This window comes from Bubalus kerabau, chromosome 4, assembly GCF_029407905.1.
Source record: "Bubalus kerabau isolate K-KA32 ecotype Philippines breed swamp buffalo chromosome 4, PCC_UOA_SB_1v2, whole genome shotgun sequence".
Classification (NCBI taxonomy): Eukaryota; Metazoa; Chordata; class Mammalia; order Artiodactyla; family Bovidae; genus Bubalus; species Bubalus kerabau.
This window is the reverse complement of record NC_073627.1, coordinates 88,138,781-88,145,977: the sequence shown is the minus strand read 5'-3', so window position 1 is coordinate 88,145,977 and position 7,197 is coordinate 88,138,781.

Sequence of the window (7,197 nt, the reverse complement as noted above, 5' to 3'; positions counted from 1 at the left end):
ATAGATAAGGTTTGAATTCTTCCACAATGATTTTCTGGACCATAGTTCTCATTTTCTGATGGTCTACAGATAACAGTGGCATAATACTGAACATGGGTTAATTCAGAGTTTCTTTATTCTGTCACCAAAGTGTGCTGACCGCACACACATGTGACAATGTGCTTGATGATGTGCATTCCAGAACAGTCAGGCACGAATGGTGACTGCCCTCCTGGGAGCAGGGAAGAGGACATCGAGTCAGGATGAGGAGGAAGGAGGCAGCAAGTGCTCAGAGCAGCTGAGGGCCAGTACTCAGAGCTGATGAAGAGGAGGGACTGGGAGCAGCAGGAAGCTCTACTCTCACACAATCCGGGGCTCCTAAGTGTAGCTGTTCCAGACTTTCACTTCCTCTTCTAAAAGATGAAGACAACTTTCAGTAGCAGCCACAGAGGACATTCTTTACTTCAAATAATACAAGTTTGCAAATTAGGCCGAGAATGTGAAACTTAGTGAATGATAACAGTCTTTCATATCAATATAACCAATTCAGTTCAGTTTAGTTCAGTCGCTCTGTCATGTCTGACTCTTTGTCACCCCATGAACCCAGCACGCCAGGCCTCCCTGTCCATCACCAACTCCCAGAGTTCACAAAAACCCATGTCCATTGTGTTGGTGATGCCATCCAACCATCTCATCCTCTGTCGTCTCCTTCTCCTCCTGCCCTCAATCCTTCCCAGCATCAGAGTCTTTTCCAATGAGTCAGCTCTCCGCATCAGGAGGCCAAAGTATTAGAGTTTCAGCTTCAACATCAGTCCCTCCAATGAACACCCAGGACTGATCTCCTTTAGGATGGATTGGTTGGAAATCCTTGTAGTCCAAGGGACTCTCAAGAGTCTTCTCCAACACCACAGATCAAGAGCATCAATTCTTTGGTGCTCAGCTTTCTTTATAGTCCAACTCTCACATCCATACATGACTACTGGAAGAACCATAGCCTTGACTAGACAGTCATTTGTTGGTAAAGTAATGTCTCTGCTTTTAAATATGCTGTCTAGGTTGGTCATAACTTTCCTTCCAAGGAGTAAGCGTCTTTTAATTTCATGGCTGCAGTCACCATCTGCAGTGATTTGGAGCCCAGAAAAATAAAGTCAGCCACTATTTCCACTGTTTCCCCAACTTTTTCACTCTCCTCTTTCACTTTCATCAAGAGGCTCTTTAGTTCTTCACTTTCTGCCATAAGTAAGGGTGGTGTCATCTGCATATCTGAGGTTATTGATATTTCTCCTGGCAATCTTGATTCCAGCTTGTGCTTCCTCCAGCCCAACATTTCTCATGAATCAGTACTCTGCATATAACCAATAGTAACCTCTTTACTCCACTCTCAGTCCAACGAAGAGAAGTTTTGCCTGCAAGTCTCTTAACCCTGTCAAGGGTCTGCATGTTGAGGCCCAAGTATTAATTCTAGGAGAGGGACTGCCTGCATGACTCTGAAGGAGCCCAGGAGCCCAAGGTCCTCCCTTTTGATCAGTGCCTGGTACATTATGGAGAGAAATCCCACAGTACTTTAAGTTCTTTGCAGACAAATAGATTCTAGGAAAGTTGTCTAATAAAACACACTTGCTCTGCTAATAAATGAGATAATAAGCAGTCCCTTTCCTCAACCTCAGTAAGTTTTAGACCACCTCTGATGCTACCTTTTAAGCTACAGATTGTGTTATACTTCAAAATCATACTGAGAGAAAAAGAAATCAGATTTGTGGTTAGGAAAATTTTTTAGAGGAAATTTTTTTTCTAAAAGAAAAAAATGACAATTAAAAAAAAAGATGTGGAGAGAAGGAAAATTGCTAAAATGCTGTGTTTTGAGGCCCACCAAAACCAAAGTCTGGAGAGGGGGTTGCCCAAAGGATTGTCAAGGAGCAGATCCCAAGATTCCATGCTTATAGCAGCCCTGGAACATTATGAAAAGAAATCTTACAGCATTTGAATCCTTTTGCTTGGGACCAGCATCTTGAAAAATTGTCTTACAAAATAATAGCTGCTCTGTGAAGAGTATAAATGAGGTAAACAGTCCCTAACATCATCCTCAGTTAGTCTCAGACCACCTCTGGTGATATTATTTTAAGACACAGATTTTTTTTTAATGGTTAAGAGACCAGGAAATTAGTTATAAAATGTGACAGAGGAGAGGATGACAAGAAATGGGACATTCCTATACTTTCCCTGCCACCAGGGAAGGTGGCAACAGTACTTCTAAAGCTATTTCTTGGGTTAGTACTGGGGTAAAGTAAGAAAGGACTTGTCTTGAGTATGAAATGTTAAAAGGCACCAAGTCTAGGCCATCAAGATAAATAACACTGTAACTCAATATTAAAAAATGAAAATACCAAAATACATGCACTGAACAAAACATCAAAATTTTCAAGAAAGACAAGAAATGCCCTTTCATTTGCAAGACCATATGTGTCTTACAAAGAAAGGCTTCACATTGCCAATGAAATCTGGGCAATTTTCATTTCACCTATATAATTCTTCCCAAAGAAAATGAAAAGATCAGACGTGGTAAATGCCCTCAATGCTTTGTACAGGACACTGCCTCTTCTTCCTCTGGTTCCTCTCTCCCTCTCTCTCTTCCATCGTCTTCCCTTCTTTTTGACTGCACAGCACTGCTTGTGGGATCTTAATTCCCAGACCAGGCATCAAATTCGCACCTCCTGCTCTGAAAGCACATCTTAATCATTGGACCAGGGACATCTGCACTAATTCTTTTTTCTACACTACACTCAAGGTGGGGTGCTGGCAGTGGTGTTTCAGAAACTCAGCTTAAATAAAAATTACTTAAGACTGTCACAGTCACAAGAAATTGTCAAACAAATATAGAAGTGAGCTTGAATATATTAATGAGTTGGCTTCCATTAAAGCCAGGAAAGTAAAATCATATTAAATTATTGTTTCAGTATAAATAAACCATAGCTTAAAAAGAATTTAATAAAATACTAATAAATATTAATATTTTAACTCTCATATTTTAATATATTATCTAACATTTAAAGTATTTTCATAAAATGAATATTTCAATACTCACATATTTTAATCATATATTTAATATTTTAAAAAACATTTCAAAAATAAAAAATTTTAAATATTTAATGAGACGAATATAATTAAATATAAATTTAAACGCATAAAAATACAGCGCTGTGAGTTTTTGAATATTCCTACTTTTCAGTTGTTCAATACTTACTCCCCTACTTCAAGGCCAATTCCTTGAATGACATCCTGAAAGTCCCAGAGCATCTCCAGGGGCGTACAGCTCCCCCGTCCTCGGGTGGGGGCCGCGCTGCGACTCACCCGCAGGGCGTCCCCAACACCGTCCAGTCGTCCCACCGCCGCCGCCAAATTCCCCTTTCCGTGAGCTGTCCCTTCATCGCGCCAGAAACGAGCCCGAATCTGTAAAATCGGCCCCAACTCGCTCTCATTCTCTGCTTCAAATGCCTCCGTAAACGCCTTTTCTTTGTAAAACTGGGCTCGCTCAAGTTTCTGTGCAAAAGAAAGCACAATACTCAGGGGAAACCAGAAAACGCAAGGTTCCGGGTTTACCACAGAACAAAAGGTCTCTGGCAAGGACTCAGATTGAAGATTTCTTAGTGCACTGCTCAAGGAGCACCAACTTGATATCTGAGCAGCGACGCCTTTCCTCTGGCTGCCAAACCCGCTGAAAGGAAGTCTCAGAACTTGCTGCTGCTGCTACTGCTGCTAAGTCGCTTCAGTCGTATCCGACCCTGTGCGAGCCGATAGACGGCAGCCGACCAGACTCCCCGTCCCTGGGATTCTCCAGGCAAGAACACTGGAGTGGGTTGCCATTTCCTTCTCCAATGCATGAAAGTGAAAAGTGAAAGTGAACTCGCCGAGTCGTGTCCGACTCCCAGCGACCCCATGGACTGCAGCCTACCAGGCTCCTCCGTCCATGCCAGGCAAGAGCACTGGAGTGGGGTGACATTGCCTTCTCCCGGAACTCGCAAACTCCATAATAAAACCGTTAAGAAGACATCCGCCTCCCTCTCGTGAACTCCCAGAGATGCGCGCTGTGCCAGGAGCGGGCGAAGAAACTTTTGCTCACTGATTTTGGTGTCCGCGTGCCCCTGTTGGCCTTCCAATGAATCACGGAAACTCTATGGCCAAGATCTATTTGCTAGTGGCAGGAGTGATGCTCTGCTCCATCCCTGATTGTCCTCTTGACAACAAACTCTTCATACATTTGAGACAGATGAAAACGATCCCCTCTCAGTCATGCCTAGAGCACAGACACGACTTCAAGTTTCATTTGAGAAGAGAGAATATCACCCCAATCCAGATGACTCAAGGCACCTGTTATCACCAACTGATGCTCCAGCAGATCTTCAACCTCTTCACCACGGAGAGCAGCTGTGCTGCTTGGAACAGCGCCCTCCTCAACAAACTACTCCAGCCTGGGTCAGAGCCTGGAATAGCTGGAAGAAGTGACTCTGGACTGTCCCGATTAGGGAATTGCTGTCCGGAAGTATTTACAAGGAATCCATCTCTATCTGAGCCTGGGAGGTTGTCAGAGTGGAAATTGAAAAGTGCCTTTCCCTCATGTAAGAATCCTCAAGAAAAGTCGACAGATACAATGAAAATTATACTTGTGACCACTCTTCACTCAATAAGACTGTTGTTTGCTTAAGCCTCCAAAATGATCATCTGTTTGCTTACAAACTGAAAAATGTCTGAAATGAAAATCACAATTTTACAAAAATATTTAGACAAGGAACACAATCTCTTTTCTTAAATAATTTTATAACATAATTTAAAAGATTTTTTATGTGTTTTGAGGGTATTTTCTGTTTTCAACATATGAAATTTTTTTATGGAAAAGTTTTTAAGAGAATATGTTGTTAAAGGTATTTGTCAGTTAACCTAATGCTTAGCTTTTTTAACATGTAAACAACAAAGTGTCAGGAATTTGATTCTAGTGGACACTTTTCTTTTCTTCTTTGAAGAGCACATTTCAGGCCTTGATCAGGTAAATCTTCTAGTTTGCTCTCCTCCAAAGAGTGAGTTGAGAACATTGGTGCCATTGTTTTGAGATTTTTTTCATCATCAACCTGTGACTCCAAATTTGCCTGTACTACTTGAGTCTATTCTCCTTGAAGGCAAAGAGAAAAGACTGGTGGGTCACATGGGATGCTTCCAAATACCAGGAGTAGATGGGGTAATTCTCACATTACATGGCCTGGACTTATCCTCATGGGAGTCTCATGGCAAGGAACTTGGGAAATAATTGGATGATTAAGAGAGGAGAAGACAAGTTCAGTGCACAAGACCATTTTTTCATTTTTGCACTATTTGTCCTAATGGAGCTCTGGGTGGGTGTGCAAGGGGAAATCCAATGTTCTTGCTTGCACACACTCTGACAAACTCTGATATCACAGTTTCAGCTTGGGGAAGATGACAGAGATGTCAGTCAGAGTTCAGAGCATCATAGACTATTTGAAGGAAGCATTCAGGTTGAGTCCCAAAGGCATAGGCCAATGAGGAAAACATCTACAAGTGTAGACAAAGTGTTTCCTTATTACCTGAGGGAAACAAGGAAAGAATGATCAGGCAGCTCCTTGCAAGTACTTGAGAATCACTGAACTAAAAGTGGACAGTGGGTCTTCCACTCACCATACCTTCCAAATATTGAAAATGCAAACTTGAAGAAAATATTTCTGCAAATGATCTTTAAAAATTCTCTCACACATTATTTCATCATATCCTCCCTTGTAGAACTGTGAAGAATATTTAAATTATTGTGTTATCACATCATATCTATTAACAGATGTCGGTATTATTATTTCTCCTATCATTACCATCCTTGTGAATTGATGTTACATGAATATGATTGAGCTCAAGAAACGTTACAGCCCAGACGAAATGTCTAGGAACACAGTTGAGGAAGTTGATTTCTCCTTTCAGGTATTTTACAGACTCCTGGAGGTATTCTTAGGATAAAACAGGACATGTTATATCTTATTGTTCAAGCTTCTTCAACAAAAGAGCATGGACTGGGTAGTTTGCAAAGACCAGAACTGTATTGCTGCAAGTTAGTTCTCGAGTCTGGATATCCGAGAACTGGATGTCAGTGTGGTCCAGTTCTGGTGAGAGCCTGCTTTAGGTCTCACACTGCAGAATTCTCCTTGTATCATCACAGGGCAGGAGAGGGACTAGTTTATATCCACCTCTTTTATAAGGGCATTATTTCCTTTTGTGAGGTCTCCATCCCCACACCCTAAGCATATCTCAAAAGGTCTGTCACCTGATATCATTTGCTTGGTTTTAGGACTTCAAGATATGAATTTTGTGGGATCCTAACCATTCAGAACATAAAGGGCTTTAAAGTCTACATGCTTGTAAGAATATAGTCACGCTGAGCAAAAAAAAAAAAAAAAAAGAGCAGGTTAGCAGGCAAAAAAAGGAAATCAGGGATTCATATCCAACCTCTAGATTTTCAACCTGTCATAAGGCTTTAATTATTACGTATCAAATACTGGAAGTCATACTGAAATGCAACTCAACAGCCGATGCAGTGGAATAAATGGAGCATGAAAATGATCATTCATCATTCCTTATGAGGATTCTCTGAAGTATCTGGATCAATGTAGTAGCAATTGCCATGTCAGTAAAGATCCACCAAGAGTATTGTGGTAAACTGCCTGGTTGCTGTGAGCTATGAGCATCAGGGAGAGTTTGAGTTCAGATACATGGCTCTGTATATGACACCCAGCATGTTCTTTTCAGTCATAACGTCACTTGAAGTCAGTCCCTCAGTTGTGTCCAACTCTTTGTGACCCCATGCACTGCAGCATGCCAAGCTTCCCTGCCCATCACCAACTCCCAGAGCTTGTTCAAACTCATGTCCATCGAGTCAGTGATGCCATGCAATCATCTCATCCTCTGTCTTCCCCTTCTCCTCCTGCTTTCAATCATCCCCAACATCAGGGTCTTTTCTGATAAGTCGTCTCTTCACATCAGGTGGCCAAAGTATTTTAGCTTCAGCATCAGTCCTTCCAATGAATAGTCAGGACTAATTTTCTTTAGGATGTACTTGTTGGATCTCCTTGCAGTCCAAGGGACTTTCAAAAGTCTTCTCCAACACCACAGTTCAAAAGCATCAATTCTTCAGCACTCAGCTTTCTTTATAGTCCAACTCTCACATCCATA